General features: G+C 38.2%; 1 long non-coding RNA gene across 1 annotated transcript; it reads right to left on the bottom strand.

Moving 5' to 3' along the window:
- Positions 1–9,325: 9,325 nt before the first annotated feature.
- On the bottom strand, positions 9,326–16,079 carry LOC127476254 (uncharacterized). The gene is made up of 3 exons (XR_007906528.1): positions 16,015–16,079; positions 11,448–11,516; positions 9,326–9,775 (listed from the first exon to the last, which is right to left on the bottom strand). It is a non-coding gene; the product is annotated as an uncharacterized LOC127476254 (long non-coding RNA).
- Between the last annotated feature and the right edge of the window lie 2,670 nt (positions 16,080–18,749).

Genomic DNA, 18,749 nt, shown 5'->3' with positions numbered 1-18,749 from the left:
TCAGGACCAATAACTACTAAGCTAAACTTGTACACCCACAACCAAAAAACAGCTGTCATAGCAGACTTAGTTCACAGAATTTAGAATCCAGTAAATCTTAAATCCCAGCCCAGAACAGGCAATAAGGCTGCAGAGCCCAAATTATACCTCCCCTTTCCACCAGCAATGGAGTACTGACTCCTCTAGTGAGATCACCCCAAAACTCTCATTCCCTGAGGCTTGCAGTGGGGACATTTTGTGGTTCTTGGCTATGCAAAAATATTAGCCTGCAGGTCAGGAGATCGGGAAAGCTGGCTACCCTATGAGAGTGTGCACACCATCTCATGGTCTGCAGATATCCATTGACCTTTCTGACTTAATTGATGAATTCTGAATTCTGCCTGAGCTGGAGGAGTAGGGTAGCTTAATGTGTTTGGAGGATGATATTCATGCACTTTGAGAGCAGCGTGTCTGCCTTGAGACATTACAAAACTTGAGCCTCAGGGAAATATATCTAAATGTTTCTGGGACAATGCCTGAATAGGTGTATTAAGGTTTAAATTTTGAATGTTGGTATTTAGGGGAAAGTTAGTTATTACCTTTTTGTTCATCCATTTCAAAAAGATTTTGTAAATCAGGCTGGAGGTCTGATTTAAAGACTTAGGCTGCTGTTGTTTTGATCTAATTCAAATGAGCATTTACATTTTTAATACATCTCTCAAACCTCTTCTACTGTAAGTCCTCTTGGGCATACCATCTCTCTATAGAAAGAAATATTTCAGGATTTTGAAATGGATAAGAAATTGTTAACTATAATTCCATTGGTTTCTAAAAAATATTTGGATATCACCAAATATTTGGTTTTTCCCTGCTAGAAAAGTTTTGGATCCAAAACTTATGTTTCTATGTCATTATCTCAAAAAAGCAGTTAAAAACATCTACTAGAACAGTTTCCAGCTAAAACTGATATTTGAGACTTGATACTCATCCACAGAAAAATTACACATTCATGGGAGAAAGTTAGAATTTTTATCTCTTTCTCCTAGTTAAATGCATAAATTGAGGGGGGGAAAAAAAAACCAAAATAGAAAACCATAATGTTTCAATGAAACTGTGACAAAAGAGACTGTAGTCATCAGTCAAATACTTTATCAAGGCAAGTCAGTGCAGACTTTAAAGTTTCTACCTTTAAATCTGGCTAGGTTTTGTATTTCTCATACCACTCTTCTTCTCTTGCTCTCTTCATCTTTGTAATATCAATATGAAACGGAGTTAGGGCCTGAATACCGATCCAAGGAATCTCCTGCTCAGAAGAATGCAATGCTTAGCTAGAATGTACTGCTTAGGTAGAGATAAAAAACAGAGCTTAAGGATTAGATGGTACCGTACACTAAAGGAATGCTCATGCACCTACCTAAATAAAGATAAGGGGTGAAATAGGGACTGGAGTCCAAAAGTCTTGCAAAATTCACCATAAAGTCAGCAAAAAACAAGAAAGTTGAAAAGTTCAGCTGAGGAAGAAGAGTAGAATGCGACCCCGTGAGGCTGAAGAAACAGAAACAACCACCAAACATCACCCCAAAAAGACAACTCTGCCCCAGACTCCGCCTATTATGAATATTATAACTAGATGTTGCAATTATATGAATATGCATGTGAAAATGTTATAATCACTTGTAGAAATTGTATATAATCCTGTCTTTTCACTGAAAAGGCAGAGCAGTTTGTCCAGCGCGAGCTGGCTACTCTCCAACATTGCCTTGAATAAATACCTCCCTGCTTAAAGACTAAAACTTTGAGCAGTTTCTCTGCATCTTTTGGGGCAAAATTCAACATCAAATAGTCAACCTATGATTATGTCTCTGAAAGTAATATGCATGTAATTAGGAACTGTATGAGTAGTTCAGAGGTCACAATTTTTTACCTTAATCACTGTTTTCTGGTGGTTGGACATGATAGCAACTCAGACTGGTTTTGTGATAATTTACAAATGGCTCAGATTCTGTGTATGGCATGTGCCTAATTGACTTACCATGCCTTTGCCATTATCTTCAAAACAATGCTTCAACACACAGGGAACAACCTCAGAGAATGAGATTAATTCCCAATCTCAGTATTTTTTACTCTTGTCACGCTACAGTTCATGAGTTAGGGTAGGTATCTCCATCATGAAAAGTTGGAGTCAAGTGGAAGCCCTTAACCTGGGCTACCACTGCATGTAGTTTCGATTGAAATTCCCATCTGTGCACTTGGTTTCCTTCAAAACATTTTTTTCTTTTCTAAATCTCCCTCTCCCAATCTCTCACCAGCATGAAATGAGAAGATGGAGATGTATTACGTGCCAATGAACCATCTGCTTATTTTTCTTTCAAGAGCCTCTTCTGCATTGACTGATCTGCTCACCTAAATTGATCCATAATGTTTACACAGAGTAGCCTGTTTGAAACTGTTTGATGTAATAAAATATACTTTCTATTACACTATATCATCTTCTGCATCATTTCTACTTAACTTACATAAAATGCTCCTGCATTGCTTAAACATGTCCCAAATCATATGGGATGCTATAAATATCAAAATTTTCATTTCAAATCATACTCACTGATCTAAGGATAGTTGTATTGTTGCTTGTGTGTTTCCAATGCTTGTAAGCAACATGTAAGACTTGTTTACCTGTCATTATGCTATAATCTCAATTGTGCTGCATATGAAAAAGGTGTATAGGAATACATGTTGCCATCAAATCTCAAATCAGTGGAAATAAAACTTGCTACTTAAGAAGTATGGGTTTGAAAGGAATGCTCTGGGAGTTGTGTTCTTAGAAAAACTTTAGAACAAGTATGGTAGAAAGTGTTGGCATCTGGGAGATAATTAAAATTGTATAGTCAATTCCACTGAAATATAGTTAATATAAGCAATTTCATTTGTATTAAAGGTAACAGAAGAACTTTTAAAAAGATAGTAAATTGTTTCTTATGGATGTCTTCATTACAAATATAAAACATGAACTTGTCCCCAGTGAAGTCAATCGCAAAGCTCCCAATGGCAGCTGTGAGAGCAGCTTTGAGACTCTGAACTGTTACAAAAGTAGGAAATTCCTTGTATCCACATTGTGAAATGTACTGTTGATGTAGTAAGCCAAGTGAATCACCTCAGACTTAAAAAGTATATATATATTTGCTTTATGCTGTACATCCTAAGACAATGAAAAGTGAAAATAAACTTTTAGTTCTTTCGCAGATAAATTATAGTCAAGCACCGATCTGTGTAAAATGTGCAGAGTTCTGGAGAATTCAGAAGTCAGTTTTGGTTTGTGAAATGTGTACTAAAATCTATTCCTCTTGCCTGCTCAGGAAAGCTAGAGATGAGGGTAGATGTGAGAAAGCCTCAAAGGAGGCAGCAGGAAAACAAGGCTTGACAGGCTCTGACAGCACAAGGTTAAAATGACAAGGATATTTATGCAAATGAGTCTGTCATACTTTTTTTCTGTTAGAATCTGTATTTACTCTTATGGCAGCAAAAAACATTGAGAGGGAAGGAAAGAGGAGCTTGATATCATTCACCCAAACCAAAACCATACATGAGCATTTCTGTCACTCAAATAGCTTTACACTCTAGTAGAGGTTGCTTTGTCTTGGACCCTGTGTTTCCCAATCTTCAACCAACTCTGAGCATAAAGGTAGATACTTACTGCACAACACCAGTGACAAAGGTGGACTTGTCTTCCATGGGAAATTATGAATGGCAATATCTTCCTTGTAATATTGACACATTGCTTGAAAAGGGGGTCTTTGATATTGCCATCTTATTTGATAAGACCATGTCATGGTTTTCCTAGAGATCCCTTGCACTGCAGTGAACTCTTTGGGCATGTTATATGGGTAAGCACATGCATCATTAAATTCCTTTGCTGTAATGTATTTGTCCAGTAGAAGTTTTCAGTTAGAACACTATCTGAATTATCAGAAACAGAGATTAAAGAAAGAGACAGGGAGTGTTTTGTTATCTGTATGCAGGGCCCAGTCTTTATCAGTTTAAATAAATAAAAAAATAAATCTTGTTTTGATCTTTGAAGGCAGGTGGCTTATTTACATTCAACAGTCTCAATTACTCTGAGGAGATTTTAAAATGTTGACAGAGCTATTGATAAAATAAGCAGCCTTCACTGAGAAAAGGTAATTGAAGCAGGAATAAGCAGGCCTATTCAAGCTGCTGCTTTTGTAATTCAAGCTTTCTGCCTTGGCTCAATGATTTCATCAAAAATAAGTCATCAAGGAAGAGTCCCATGTTGTGCTTTGTTTGTTCAGGAACCAGGTGCGGCACATGTTTGTAATTTTGAAGTGCTGATATTCTGCAATTTCTGCAGTGTAGGTAAAATTTACTGCAAAACAGAGCTCACTGTTCAACTCTTTTTTTTTTTTCTGCTCGTCAGGAAGGGACCTTTTTACTCAGTTAAAGTCCTCTGAAAGACCTGACTCTCCAAAGACACATCACACAACAAATAATTAGCTAAACATTTCAGTTTTGCTGGTTGTAGACATTCGTGGATTTTGTATCAACATGGGTGATGAATCATATCAAGTCAATGAAAATTCGGGGGTTTTTTTTGGGTGATGGAATGATTAGCCTATCACATTTTAGTGATAAATAATCAAATAATCATCAATAATGATCAATAGGGATAAATAATTGAATATTCCCAGTTTCTAATTTTCTGCACTACATAATTCATATTGACTAAATTGGCATCCATGTCCAGCTGACATAAAATTAATATTGGTTCTTGAAGTCAAATAATTCATTTCTGGCAATTTGTCAACTCGGAGTCCCACCACAATAATGCATAGCACATATTTATGGAGTTACTTCCAAGAAGAATTTCATCTTGTTTATAGTATACTTCTTTATAATCAAAAAGCATGCAGAGATGCTCAGTAATTAATTGTTTATTCTAGGCTAGAAATTATTAAACAAGGAAAATGAAGGCTTCACAGCACCAGGTGAAATGGGTGTGGAGGGGTGAAGGGGAGTTGCATATGAGACAGCCCTGTAGTAAAGTCATAGTGCAGTGGTCAGTAGTCGGCACTTGTCTTTTCAGCATCCTGTGGGAGGCACGTCTGCCTCTACACTCATCAGCAGTGTGACATGTCCTTAGCATGGGATGAATACATGGGATTAGGAATGAGGAAAACAGAGCAAAGCTCTATACCAAGGGCAGCCACACACCACTTGTGATGTGTTCCACAGCAGATTTTGCTGCACTCATCTTCAGTTTTCCTACGTCTAAAGTGGTGAAAAGTGCCACTTTTATCTTTAAGGATGCTTTTAGAGAAAAAGAGAAAACATCAACCTTTCCTTCTAAGTATTGCTATTAGTTAGTAGGTCTGACTTCTAAAAAAATTGAGTGTACAGTATGTTGTAAATTGTTGAAAAGGTAAGAATGCCTGCTTTCACCTGTGTGTATTTATTTATACTGGTGTTTGAGCTTCTCTAAATGGAACTAACTTGTGAGAGAAGCACAATTGACTCAGCTTCTTTTTAGCCTGTACAATCATCAGGATATCATAGAAATGGTGTTGCTAAGGTTGCCTGCATTTTGCACTAGCTAGAGGGTTTAAAAAAATACTAGAGAAGCAATGTTGTAAAGAGGATTCTGGATCCTCAGCATTTTGTTGCTTTACTGTGAGGCATGTCAGTTTAGGACTTTAACACTTCTAGGAATGTACTAGAGAGGTCTGCCTAATTCCACAGTAAATCACCTTTTTCTGGAGTACCAGGTATCTTTGTCTCAGTCCTTGGGATGATCTCACTCTGTACCAGACTGACATGGTATGGAACTAAACACTTTTCTTTCACTTACACTTTGCCAAAATATCTCCTGATTGTTTGTCCTAGTTACAGGGACCAGGACTAGTTTATCACTACGTGGGTATAACCAAAACTGTGTATTCTACATCTTCTCTGTAATTTCTGATGGACTGTTAATAATGGATCATTTGCAGCAGCTGCCCGGGCCACACCTCAGGCTACAAGCTGGGTGTTAAAGAACTCTGCAAGGAGTGTTTCTTTGTCTTTGCACCTATGACTCAGCTGTGGTAATGACTCCGAGGAGGCATTAGCACCTTCACACCCAGCCTGAGAGGTCTTCTCTGCTAATGGGCCATACTGGACTGGTATAACAGGCAGCTGCAATGACCTAGACCATGAAAGATTCCAAAAATACCCCATGACTCACAGAGTTAAATCGCCCACTGTGAAACTCCCCATTCTGGGATAGGTACCGGACATTCCCACCTGAACCTGAGCATATATAATCTTGGGGTTTTAGGACTTCTGGTACCACTTGTCGGATTCAGAAGAGGACCAGAACTTCAACAGGACTGTTACTGCCACTCTCAACAAGACTGCAATCATTACTTCAACAGAACTGTTACCATCATCTGGACCAACAGGTTTTTCCTTTCCTTTTACTTTGCACCCAGGGGGGCCATGGGGTACTCAGCACAGGGGCTAATGAACACTGTTCTGTTCTTGTCCCAGGGTGCTGGGTTATATATCCAGTTTTGGGGGTGAAAACCAGTTGTCTCGGTATCACTGCATTTACTGTAATCTTTTTTAGTGAATTGTAACTCTGGCTTGTAATCTCTCTTGAGTTGGATTCATTTATCCAGCCAGTTTACTTTTAAACCAGCACATTGTTTTCTTTTTTTTTTCATTTTACTCACAAATGCAGACATATATGCTCAATATATGACTTGTTTTAAGAACAGTATTGCAACACACTAGGGAGCATTTAAAATTAATTAAGAGGTAAACATATTTTAAATTATCTAAGAAAAATAATTTAAAGCGAAAAAGTGTAATTATATCTTCCACTATAAGTACTTCTATAACTTTTTCTAAAAAGGTAGTATAAGCATAACTGCATTAATTGTAGAGAGTTAAGCACAAATTCCATCAGGCTACCAAAGTGCATACAATCAAAGACCTGCAAAAATTTTGCAAAATGGGGAGTGTTATTGTTTACTTTGGCTGAATACCAGGTGTGTACTGGGCCTGCTCCCAGTCCCTCCAGAGGGAAGGGGAGGTGGGGGAGGGGGGAAAAGAACAGGAAAAAAAAAACAAAAACTGAATCAAAGCTGCTAAGAAAGGGTGTTTATATTTACACAAAAAGAGGGAAGATGTTATGAACACTATATGTGCAGAGAAGAACTAAAAATAAAGATAATTCCCCAAAACCGATGCTCTTCTCTCCCAAAGGAACTGCCTGACCGCTCTGACCAGCTACCCAGAAGAGAAGGGCCACTTGCTTACTTCCCGTCTATTTTACACCTGAGCTGACGTAACATGGTATGGAATACCCTTATTGGTAAAATACACATCAAATGACCTATCCTATTTTTGTTTCCCTCTCAAGGAGAGCAACGAACCCATTACAAAGAGCTAAAGGACAGATTGTCTGAAGCTTGTATTTTTATGCCTAATAGCTGTTGGGAAGGATGTCAGGTGTGGGATGCTAAGTGAAGTTAAGCTATGTTCTAAATATTCACCTAGATATTGTGTAAGTCTTCAGATTTTTTTAAATCCAAGACCCTAGAAAGTTTCTTGAAAATTTTAAGTTGGTCAAAATACATGCTGACCTACTACAAACTCATTACCCTAGCAGTTAAGATATCTAACTGTTGAAATCTTTGAATAGTTTTATCACAAGCGTGTCCATGAATAGGAAAAAAATCCTCTTTACACCTCTTTATAAGGGAAGGCATGGAAATACAGAGACAAAAGGCCTAGTCTTTGAGATTCCTGAGATGTTGATTTGGAGTGACAAGAGATGAGACTAAGGTATTCCAAGTTTCAGGCAAGCCCTGAATTTCCTTGCCTATCCTTTAAGCAGATCTTCTTAGAGTACTGCAATTATTTTCATCAAAACTTCTGCAATACATGAAGAGGAAAGTTCCATGAAAACTTTTATAGTTGTTTTTCATGTATATCTATTTGCAAAACATATTCCATATTCCTTAGCAGTTCAATCTATTGAACATATGCGGACCACACAAGTTTGTAGCTTGTAACTGGTAAGGAGTTAAAATAATTTTAGGTAGACCATATCATATTGCCACAGGCTTATGTGATTTTCATTATGAATGATGAGTATGACCATGCAGAATCCTTTGAATGCTATGTATTGCAGTAAACATCATGTCAATAATGACTCAAAGTCAGAATCTTGCCTGAAAAGTCTCTGGGCCTTGAGACAGATGTGGGGTTTTAATCTAAATTAAAAAGGTTGTAATGTCATAAAGGACTACATTGCAGGGAACTATGATGAGAAAGAACCTAACATAGATCTTGAATCAACATATACTGAGGGGTCAGAAGTTACCTTTCCCTGTAAGGTTTCTGTTTTGCTTTAATAAAAAGAGAATTGAGATTCTTATTTCATATCAGTCTGTCTATGTCTGCATCATTCAGAAACTGATTTTCATGCCCCAGAGTTCTTTTCCATTTTCCTGATGTGATTCAGGTGGAGTCCAGAACTTCTCTCTGCCTCTGTAAACTGGGAGTACTTAGCTGTACCTCTGCTTCAACAAGGCAAGGTGTTACGGAGAAATCCGGGAAAAACATTCAAAATGCTATGATCTTTTGATATTTTACTTTATGTATGAAATTAAATTGTTTAAAAACCAAGTAGATGGTCAGAATTGATGTTTTTCCCTTCTTAAGTAAAATATGGTAGTGGGATCTTTACCATGACCCTTAGAAGTTTCTGACATAAAGATGAAAGCCCGACCTTGCATTGTTGTGCTGGCGCACAAACACACATCCAGAAAGCATCCTGTCAGTACTATTGCATTTGTTTAAACCAAAAGGTTTGGCTAAAGCATAGGCTAATACACAAGCTGAAGTTGGCAAAAGCTAAACATGAATTCATTTTTCTAGGATGAACTGAAAAATATCTCAACTCTTTCTGTCTTCTAAAACACTAATTAATGCATTAGTCTTATGATAATTACTATAGAGGCAAGTGAGTTAATCAAGTTCTGTCTGGCTTCATCCTAAACCCTTGATATGGCTCTACTCGCTGTCCCTGAACAAATATGAGCCGAGGACAAAAAGAACCAAGCTAGAAAAACTTTCAGACATTATGTTGACAATTATAGATAAGAGAGTGGTCATGCACCACTCTCAGAACAGAGCTGTCCTCAAAAGTCTCAAATCTACTCTGACTGTTTTAATCAAACTGGCAGAACTGCCACCCAGCCCCCAGTGATTTGCACTGTAACCATGCCATGCTCTGTATGGTAGCAAGGTGGTGTTGAAGCATTAATTGCTCAGTGCTGTTTTAACTACAAGAAGAGATACGGGGCATTGCTTATTCCTGTATAACAAATGTTGCTGTTCTAAGGCTTCTGTTCCATGACCTTTGCCTGATTGGAGGTACAACTCAAAGAATTTCCTCCAAAGTTATTTTGTCCTTTATCTAAGGAACATCCCATTTTCACCTTTCTTACATTTTGGATTGTTTGCTCCTCCAAGAATTACTTAAGAAACTTTTCTAGTTAGAAAGAAAACAAGCTAAGTATTTCTGCCTTTGTTAAGATTTATTTTCTTTGTACTTAGGACTTTCTGAATAACAATGGGTTAACAGTTGTGACACCATATTCTCTGCTGACATCTCTCCCCACCTCAGCTGTGACTGAGCTGCACTCTGGTGCTGGTCCAGAAGAGTATCTCTCTGACCACCTCAATGTGCAGTCAAACAAACAGCAGAGCTGGTGTCAGGAGCAGGAGCATCCTATAAAAAGAGACGAGGAAAGACGTGTGGCGGACAGTGTAGGCTGTGAGCCTTTTCAGCAATGTATGGAGACACTTCCAAGTCATAATCAACAGAACACCTTTTGAGAGAGGGAAATATTATGACCCTTCCATAAAATAAGAGCTTGAGGCTCAGAAGTAAGACTAGACTCACAAGTTTCACTGAATACTGTCTTCTTTCTCAGAATACTGGCAGAATAGATCAGCTGTCCAGTATTTGCATTTTAGCATTTTCCTGTATAGCTCCATAAACGCTAGTAAGAATTTGTGCACTGTTTTCTTCTCATATGTGAACAGAAATTCAACAAAGCAAAATAAATGTTACCTTTGATATTAAATGAACTCACACATTCACAAAAATAAAAACATAATTGGGTTTCCTTAGAGTTAGTTCCCACATAAAATATTGCTGGTCCTGTCATTGACCCCAAAATCTCTCAAACATTCTTTAATGTATGAGTTATGTTCAAAAATACTGAAAAATAACTGACTGTAATTCTTAGTTTCACGCTGACAGCCTCCTCTCAGACAACATTTCTTTTTTTTGGGAAGTCACCGTGGAAATAAGTTGACATGTTTCTGTGTGTTAAAGCACTGTAGCTCGCATAATGGGAAACGTGTTTTCTCCCATGTCTTGCTCTTCTTGAGGAGGTTATAGCACAAAGTGCAGACGGTTGAGCTTCCACGAGTAAGAATCTCCTGTATTCTGCTGGTTTTAATTTTTTTTTTATTTTGTTTTTTTCCCTTTTTTCTCTTTTTTCTTTTTCTTTCTTCTTTTTTTCTTTTTTTTTCAGAAATATATTTCCCTGAAAACGCTTACAACATTTATAAGGAATGAGAAGGGAAATTGTTTAATACATTAAAGGGAAATAATTGTTTAATATATTCTACATGCTAAATCAAAGCCTTCTCTAACTTTACTCACGTATGTCCATATGGGCAACTGAGGCATCTTGTAATAATTTTTATAATTTATTAATCGATATGAAGTTAGTGGTACTGTAATATTTCAATCTAAAGGTTACATGACTTTTAGTGTACTGACTACTGTTTAAGGTTCATTATAAATCAGAGTCAAAAAGGAAACAAAAGGACATACGGAAATATCTGGATATAGAAATATTTTTTTTACTATTAACTTTGTTTGTTTTCTTTGGTGGTTATTTTTGTGCATTAGTTTTTCCATAAAGTTCACTGCAAGGTATGTGGATCTGAACACAACATATAACTCTAGGATTTTAATGATAGATGAGTTAATATGCAATTCTAAAGGCTGCCTGTTAAATATTATCAACTGATGTGTATTTGAATGTATTTTGCATCAGTAGGCATTCCAGTCTCTAGTAAATGAATGTGAGCTAGAATAAATTGCACATACAGACTTGTATTTGCAGAATTAATACCTTGGATACATGATATTGGACTGAAGATTATCACGTTTGGAAGAATAAAATGAGAGACACCAGAAAGCATAGGGGATGTGTGCAGGAAGGGAATATTTTTAGGTCGGCAATCACACAGTATAAACTGTTACTGTGGCAAATGAGCCCCAGCAGTTTTCAAGGTCTTGCTGCTTGTTCTGATATTGTGTGATAAGCATCTTTACAATTACTTGGCTGTGGATTATGTTGCTCATCACAGGTAATGATTACCTGTAGCTGTAAAACCTACAGTACATCAGAAGGCTCCAAACAGCTTTCTGCAATGAACAACTGAAGGAGCTGCCTATGATGAAAAGAAAATTTTAGTCTGAATAATCTTCAAAAAGTCCTAAAGCCTTTCAAAGAGATGCATAGGAAACATGTACCACAGTGACAATCTGTATCTTATTCCTTCCATCTATTTGTAGCTGCTAATCTTTTAAAAAATGTGTTTTCGTAAAGTCTGTATACACATCCTGAAGCTCAGAACTGGGGGAATTTTAATAAAGCAGAAATAATCTGCATTTTTTTCCATTCTCAGGAACTCTTATTGAATTACATTTGTATATGAATCTTCTGCTGGCAGTTCTACTTTGAAAGACTTCAGAAAGAACAGATGCTGGGATATTTATGTACAGTCATTTCAAACCAGCTCTTGCAGGTCCCGCAAGCAAACACGTAGCATTCAAAAGTCAGACAGGCATATATAAATACAGCAAACCTCAGTTTTGTTCATGTGGTTATATGGAGATACTAGTTACTAGATATTTGAGAATTCTAAGAATGGGTTCTTTTTACTTTCTTCCCTGTTGTGCACATTGACGACAATCAAAAATTGTACCTTTTTAGCACCCAGACATTTTAGGGCAATTTGTAAGTTGCTTAAAGTATTCTCTCCACTGTCATTACCATGAATACTGCAGTGCCAGTATTTGCATTATTTGCGTTCCGAATATAAAACATACAGTAGAAGTACAAGAAGAGTTGTACTGGACAAAGTAAGAGAACTGTTATGATGTCTGTCATGAGCATGCCTGTTCTCTGTGCAAAACAAAAAGTTCCAGTCAAAAAATATGTTCTGAACTAGGAAGATCAGTTCAACTGTGTCAAGCCTGGTGAAAGAAATCAGTAGGGTTTTAGATAAATTCTTAGATCTAACCCAACATGTCTTTGAGAATAAAGGCTTTCAGAGGGCAATGGACAGTTATAGCAGCCAGTCAAGACTGAAGAGAACAAGGCAAAGCCAGAGACTATATTTAGCCACCTGCCACGCAATCCTGCACGTATATGGTCATACTAGAATGTGCAGCTGTGCAGAAAAGGTTATGGCAGATTCTACAGTAAATTAAAATGCTATGGGGGCAGAGAGGGAGAAAGCAACCTATCCTTCTGCCTGTCAGCATTCAGCGTACCTTGCATGACTGACCTCATATGCTGGAAGGAATAGAATGAAATCAGACTTCCAAATTATTTGCAACTGTGATGTTCATACAAAATGCTCAGTCCTGCTGTGTTCCAGTGAGGAAATACTCAGTGTTATGTTGTGTTGATGACAGATGTAGTTTGACGACCTTGATGATCCAGAGAAGCACTGATTTTCTTTTTTTTTTAATTTGGTTGGTTTTACATACTGTTTTAGAGATGTCTTTTTTTTTTTTTTTGTGATCTTACTACCTCCTACCCATGAACTCAGATATTGGTAGCCAACAAATGTCAGCAAACATTCTGATAAATTCTCACCAATTAAGTAGTAATCACTGAACACGTTAGAAGCACTGTGAAATGAAACATTAATTGGAATGTACAACCACAGATTGCCAGGTAGTTCACAATTTTAAAAGAAAACTTTAAAAAGTTTAAAAAAGTTTTAAAACATATAAAAATTGTTGTCTTCTTTGAATTTTGAACTTCATTTTGCCTCATAATGTTATTATGATTGTCCTAGTTAGAACAGCTGAGACCAGTGCATCACTGGATGGGTGTAACCCAAAACTGTGTATTCTATAGTCTTCCATGCCATTTCCCAGAAACTGTTATCAATAGACTATTTACGCCCTCTGCCCAGAGCAGCCTGACTCCTCAGGCTATAAACCAGGTGTTAAGAGGCCTGCAAGATAGGAGGGTGTTTCTGTCCTCACACCCATTGTGGAACTCCCCTCCCTGAGGGAGGTACTGGGCATTCCTGCCTGAACTGGAGAATATATAATCTTGGAGTCTTGGAACTTTTTTAACCACTTGTGGGATCCAGAAGAAGGCTGTAGACCACTACTCTCAACGAGACTGCAATCACCACTCTTGACCAGACTGCAACAGCAATTTCACCAACAGGTTTTCCCCTCTCCCTTTACTTTGGACTCAGGAGGCCCAAAGAACACCACTCTGTTCATGCCCCAGGGTACTGGGTTATACATTTGGGTTTTGTGGGATAAAACCAATTGTAGTCTGTATAATCATACTTATTATTTTATTAAATTGTTATTCTGACTTATAATCTCTCTTTTTGAGTTGGGTTCATTTCCCCTGCCAGTTTACCTCTGAACCAGCATAATGATATAATTAAATAATTAAAATGATTATTATATTCATTCCCCAGTCACCTTTAGGGATTTTTCCCCACGCATAATAGTTTCAATTTTTTTTATTCTTCTGTAGTACATTCAGGAAGATGGAAAGTGGTATCTTTCTCCTCACATAATCAAGCATCTATATCGTTTTTCTACCATTTTCATTAGCTTGTATCTGAGTGCCAAGTAACTGAACTGTCATTTTCCTGTGCCCTGTTTAAGTGCCAAAGCACTAAAATTTTCAGATGGTGAAAGGAGACGCTGAGAAATACGCAGTCTAAAGCTGCAAGTGATTCAGTGTGGGACTGTTCATTGGAACTTGGTAAGTTCTAGCAAGATGTTTTAAGAGAACCCAAGAAATATTTTATTAAAATGGACAGTCTGACATTTGAGATTTTAAGCAGAGTTCTTGCAAGGTTTTCTTTGACCTTCGCAAAAATAGCCTCTGCAGACGCATTCTGCTGGAAAAGGCTTTCTTGCTTCCAGATTCCCCCAAACTTTCTGCTGTATAGAGGTCTGAGGAAAACCAATAAATGGTGGATATTAGCTCAGTTTCTTAAAATAACTATGAAATTCTGACAGCTCAGACGAAGAAGTTGTATGCTTGCCCTCTGTTGAGGTTTACTGATAGAAGATATACATAATAATACTTACTAGGCTCTCAAAATATAATACAAATCTTGAACTGTGCAAAAATAGAATTTCCCAAGATGCTGTAGGAAACATAGTGTGGCTATCATTTAAAGCAAAAACTTCTAGCTCTTTAACAGCTAATTTACAGGAACATGGGAGAGGGATAGTGATACTGAGTGATAATAGACTATATATGAGCTGGTATGATGTTTACACTACATTAGAGTGAAGACTTTTAAGACTCCAGTGGTGAAGCATGTAGCAGCCTGCATGTAATTATTTTAAAACAATTATTTCAGCTGATTTTGATACAGAGTTTATAGGAATTGAAGGAGAAAAAATTCACACATTTACAGATACAGCTATGTTTTTCAGTGGAATTGCAGTTTTTAATTGCAAATCTTTTCAGCTAGTCAATCTGTGAAGCTCCTTTTAAGTCAATAGAACTACACTGATTTACAGAGAAGTGGTCTTGTATCTTTGATCTCCCCCATGTTCCTACACAGATATTTTCCTCCTTCTTCTGTATTTATCATGACAGATTTGTGTCTGCACCTTTAAGTGGCATTTCCTTGCTTGCTTCTCCCTGTAATTCCTTACCTGCAATGTGCTCTTCTGGTGTATGACTACAGTGGTTCTCTGACAAAGTTCATTAAGTGGTATCATCTCCTTTGTACTTGAACAGAAGTTCTCATTGAGAAGCTTTTTCCTTGGAGGTGTTGTAACATGGTATCAGAGTTTAATTACATTACTCTTTGTCTCCAATTGTCCAGGGAGTGACTACTTGATAAAGTTACCCTAAATCAACACTTTTGTTTGTGAGTTGCTGTTGCAACTCACCAATGGACACGTGCTAGTGATGAAGACCAAATTATCTCCTTCATGACTAAATTTCATTCTTGATATTCATTGACTTGAACAGTATGAGAACCAAAATATTTGCTAGGATAGGACCATGTGACCAAGACAGAGGGACTGGACTAAAGGAGGACTGGAGAAGAGATAAATGTCTAATTCAATCCCTAGAGTAGTATGTTTTGGGCTCCAGTCTACTCAGAAATCAAAACAGACTCAATTTTTTGAACAGGCAAGTTATCTCAGAACCTCTGTGTCATAGGTTTACTTGTTCTAAAAATCCAAGCAGGAATTTTTCTTTTCTCTGCCTTGCTGTAAAAGAAAGATGTTGAACAAGGGAGGGGGAAGGGGTGATTGATCTGCACAAAAGAACTAACTTGTAGAACTGCATTCCAAGTTGGCCCTCCTAAGAACTGTGGGGAGGAGTGATGAGGTTTCTTTTTTCTTTGCTTCTGTAAAATGGGACTTCACTTTTGCCTTAATGCAGGCAAGGTGTGTGTGTTGGAAAAGCTCTGGGGTCATTTTGTTCTGGGCTGTTTTCTGGCCCCGACTTGTCTGTGCCCTGTTCTACCCCCAGCCCAGACGTCTTCGGACTTCATCAGAGAAGTCTGACCCATCTGCAGAGGAACCTTTTGGGGAGGAGGTCAGCCTTTTCCCTCCTCCACTCCTGTGTACTCATCGACAAAGGGGGGTAAAAATCCCAGCCACAGTCAACCACAGACAGCATGAGTTTTCATGGGAAGAACCTGCCTTCTTTCTCCTTTTTGCCCTTCCCCTCTTCCGTGTGTGTGGGGAGGGAGATCTCCATTTTGGCTTCTCCCGCACACCAAGGCCCCACACGGCGACCGCCAGAGCCCAACAGCGCCCCCTGCCGACCGACACCGAGCACTGCAGGCTCTGCTCCTTCAGTGATCCAACAGCGCCCCCTGCTGGCCGTGGTTGGAATTGCGCCAGAAAAGCAGAAAGTACTGAACTGTTTCCTTTTTGAGGGGGATTTTTTGGGTACAGGATTATTGTTTAGTTGTTTTTGTGTTCTTGTGTTGTTCTGCCACATATACACATATATCCTTTAATAAAGGGCTGTTATTCTTTCCTTTTTCCATACTTCCTCAATTGGAGCTTCTTAATTTCGGATTTACAATTGCTTAGAGGGAGGAATTTGGTCTTCCTCATAACTCATCCTCCTTAGCAAAACACTTTAGTCCATTAAACTGAAACACTCTGTTGTTTGAAGCTATTTTATCTGCAATAAGATGTATAGTAAGTCCAACTCTCCTGATGAACCACTTCAATTCACTGAACAAGCAGAAAGTTATCTGTAGGGTTTTGAGCTTTTTTCCTGTATTAGTTTTTCTGTAGTTAGTTTTTACTTAGTGAGATGTTTTGGTTCATAGACCAATCAAAAAAATACCAAAACTGGTATACAACAAGATGTATTTCTTTCTTTACAACAGTAGAAAAATAGAAATAGATATACTATCTAACTTATGCAAGTACAAATTTTTCTTTCTGATCATCGCTTTCATCTAATGGATGTTTGATAACTCTGCTTTATAAAGTTTAGGTTAAGGGTTATAAAGCACAAAAGGAGTGTAACATTGTAATATAATCTCAGGTGGAATAAGCCTGTGGGATCTGATGTTTGCTCAGGTGCAAACAAAAGCACTTAGAGCAATTCTTTTCTATTTCTGATACTGTTCTGTATTACAGAGCAGTCAAATACTAAAGTAAGTACAGGGACAACTATGAAATATGAAATTGATACAGTGTGTAATTTTTTGAGGAATACAAATATTGACACCATTGTTCATTTTTATTCAGGTCATATTTCTGATTGTACTTATATTGTACTGATTGTACTTCTGATAGTACTTTTATTTATTTATTAATCAATCTGTTTATTCATTCATTTATTAATTGGAGTAGTTTGGATATAAATTCTCATATTGTTTCATTTTTTAAACTTCATAACTGATTTAATTGGACAAAATTCTTGTTTTAGAATTCATTCCTTCCTTTACCAAATCACAGATTATGAATATAGAGAAGTGGTCAGAGTAAGCAGAAATGAAACAAGGCCAAGACCAATCTGGAACTAAATCTTACCAAGAATGTCAAGAATAAGAACTTTTTCAAATACATCAATAACAAAAGGAAAACAAAGGTTAGTGTAGGACTGTTACTAAATGGAGGGGTAATCCTTGTAGCAGAGGACACAGAGAAGGAAGTGTCATTGAATGCCTTCTTTGTATCAGTCTTCACTGACAAGGCCAGGCCTAAGGAATCTTTGACCCAGGTGACCAAGGTAAAGGAATGTTGGAAGAAGGATAGGAATTAGAGAACACCTAGGCAGACTTGATGTCCGTAAGTCCATTGGCCATGAGTGCTGAGAGAGCTGGTGGACACCATACCCAGGCTGCTCACAATCATCTTTGAAAGGTCATGGAGATCAGGAGAGGTGCCTGAGGACTGGAAGAAAGCAAATGGCACCCCAGTCTTTGAAATGGGCAAGAAGGATCCACGGAACTACTGGCCAGTCAGTCTCACCTCAATCCCTGAAAAGGGGATGGAACACCTCATTCTATAGGCCATCAAGGATGACAAGAAGGTGATCAGGAGCAGTCAGTATGGATTCACTGAAGGTAAATCACGCTTGACCAACATGATTGCCTCCTACAATGAGACAATTAACTGGATGGATGAGCAGAAAGCAGCGGATGTGGTCTATCTTGACTTCAGCAAGGCTTTTGAGTCTCTCATAACAACCTCATAGGCAAACTCAGGAAGTTTGGACTGGATGAGTTGACAGTGAAGTAGATTGAGAATGGCAGATCCCAGGCAGTTGTAATCAGTGGCACAGGGTGTAGTTGAAGGCCTGTCACCAGTGGTATTCCCCAAAGTTCAATACTGGGCCCAGTATTGTTTAACTTATCCATCAATGACTTGGCTGATAACACAAAGCTGAGAGGAGTGGCCAACACCCCTGAGTGCTGTGCAGCACTTCAGAAGGACCTCAAAAGGCTGGAGGGATAGGCATAGAAGAATATTCTAAAATTCTACAAGGGCAAGTGTAGAGTCCTGCACCGGGGAAGGAATAATTCCATGCACCGGTACAGACTGGAGGCTGACCTGCTGGAAAGCAGCTCTGTGGTGAAGGACCTGGGAGTCCTGGTGGGCAACAAATTTCCATAAGAAAGATATAAAGCTATTAGAGAGCATCCAAAGGAGGGCAACGAAGATGGTGAAGGGCCTTGAGGGGAAGCTGGATGAGGAGTGGCTCAATTCACTTGGTCTATTCAGCCTCGAGAAGAGGAGACTGAGGGGAGACCTCATTGCAGTCACAACTTCTTTGTGAGGGGAAGAGGAGGGGCAGGCACTGATCTCTTCTCTGTTGTGGCCAGTGACAGAACCCAAGGGAACGACCTGAATCATAGAATCATAGAATCACAGACTCAGCCAGGTTGGAAAAGACCTCAGAGAT

The sequence above is a fragment of the Manacus candei genome, unplaced genomic scaffold, assembly GCF_025592945.1.
Source record: "Manacus candei isolate 608988 ecotype Guabito, Panama unplaced genomic scaffold, ASM2559294v1 h1tg000049l, whole genome shotgun sequence".
Classification (NCBI taxonomy): Eukaryota; Metazoa; Chordata; class Aves; order Passeriformes; family Pipridae; genus Manacus; species Manacus candei.
The sequence above is the reverse complement of the archived record's forward strand: the minus strand, read 5'-3'. Positions and strand labels throughout refer to the sequence as shown.